Below are 2,207 nucleotides of genomic sequence, written 5' to 3'. Positions count from 1 at the left end.
AAGTCGCTGGGGTATATTTGTAGCAATAGCCAACAATACATTGTATGGGTCAAAATTATACATTTTTCTTTTATGCCAAAAATCATTAGGATATTAAGTAAAGATCATGTTCCATAAAGATATTTTGTACATTTCCTACTGTAAATATATCAAAACTTATTTTTTATAAGTTACATGCATTGCTAAGAACTTAATTTGGACAACTTGGCAATTTTCTCAATATTTAGATTTTTTTTTTCTTTTTGCACCCTCAGATTCTAGATTTTCAAATAGTTGTATCTCGGCCAAATATTGTCATAATAAACTATACATCAATGAAAAGCTTATTTATTCAGCTTTCAAATTATGTATATTATGGGTCAAAATTATCAAAAAAAAATTTATTTCAAAAATCATTAGGATATTAAGTAAAGATCATGTTCCATAAAGATATTTTGTACATTTCCTACTGTAAATATATCAAAACTTATTTTTTATAAGTTACATGCATTGCTAAGAACTTAATTTGGACAACTTGGCAATTTTCTCAATATTTAGATTTTTTTTTTCTTTTTGCACCCTCAGATTCTAGATTTTCAAATAGTTGTATCTCGGCCAAATATTGTCATCATAAACTATACATCAATGAAAAGCTTATTTATTCAGCTTTCAAATTATGTATATATCTCAATTTCAAAAAAACTGATCCTTATGACTGGTTTTGTGGTCCTGGGTCACTTATGACTGGTTTTGTGATGCTGGGTCACATATGAATATATATTTGAAATACAGGATTATATTTTTCTGAAGGTTGTCCAGTAAGGTACGCAATAACGGTGTTACAGAAATGTATTTAGAGGCACGTATACTTCCAATGAGCCTGGGTTGGAAAATCAGTATGGCAAGAAGACTCCGCAGTCCTGTGTTCTCTCTTCTTTTCTCTCATGATTGGGTAGAATACTTATCCCACCAGGTGTCAGCACTCTAGTCATGCAAAAATAGTTCAATTTGGTCCTAAGCTAATAAGTAATTTTCTCACCCAGTGCACAAAGCTGCATGTTATACATTAGACTAGAGCAGTGGTTCTCAAACCTGTCCTGGAGTACCCCCAGCCCTGCACATTTTGTATGTCTCCCTCATCTATCACACCTGATTCAACTCATCAGCTCATTAGTGGAGACTGCAAGACCTGAAGTGGGTGTGTCAGATATAGGGAGACATACAAAATGTGCAGTGCTGGGGGTACTTCATGGAGAGGTTTGGGAACCACTGGACTATAGCATATGGGGTCCAGCGATTGGCTGACTGTTCAGTTAAACCAAAACCAGTTATCTTAAGTGTGAATGATTGGCTTATTATTCAGCATCAGGGCTCATTATGCCCTTATCCAGTCATCATATGAGGTGAGTGATTGGCATATTGTTAAGCGAAAGACTGTATAATAGATGATTCACAGCCTGTGAGCTTTGACTGACAGCCAGTAAGAGTGACAGAGAATTTAGTTAAAACATCATGCATTCCCATCTTAAAACAGAGTTATTTTTCAGGTATTGGCAAATGGTACATATTAGTACCTTAAAGGTACATATTAGTACTTTTTAAAATACATATTAGTACCTAAAGTAATATATTTAAAAGTAAATATTAGCACCTGTTAAATGGGTACCACCTCAGTGACAATTTTGTATCTTTTTTTTTCCCTGAAAGTGTATGTTAGCATTAGTTGATGCAGTCATTAACACGAAATAACAATTAATAATACTTTAACATGTATTTTATACTGTGTGAAAAAAAAAAGTATTGTGGAAATTAACATTACCAGCAGTTATTAATCTAGGTGTACGTATTATGATTTAACATGAATGAACGATGAAGAATCGTCTATTAACACCAACCTAGATTAATAAATTGTGAAACATTTGTTGATTTTGTTAGTTAATGATACTTAATTGAAACTGATTGGACCTTATGGTAAATTGCTGGCAATTAAATTTAAAGGGGTCATATAAGAGAAAGGAAAAACTGAAATCGCATCATATGACCCCTTTAAGGGAAAGGCTTTTCTGAGAATCCTTTTTGGTCAAAACCAGTGAGTTGTTAAGTGTTAAGCATTTGTCATCACGAGCTGTAGCAAAATTAGTTAAAACATTTGTCTGGTTTTGAATTAATATTATTGTGGAGCAGATAAAGTTCAGTTAGTTTCTATGCAAATGTAAGACAATAATATA

Source organism: Sinocyclocheilus anshuiensis, unplaced genomic scaffold, assembly GCF_001515605.1.
Source record: "Sinocyclocheilus anshuiensis isolate Anshui unplaced genomic scaffold, SAMN03320099.WGS_v1.1 scaffold881, whole genome shotgun sequence".
Taxonomy (NCBI): Eukaryota; Metazoa; Chordata; class Actinopteri; order Cypriniformes; family Cyprinidae; genus Sinocyclocheilus; species Sinocyclocheilus anshuiensis.
This window is presented reverse-complemented; position numbering follows the sequence as displayed.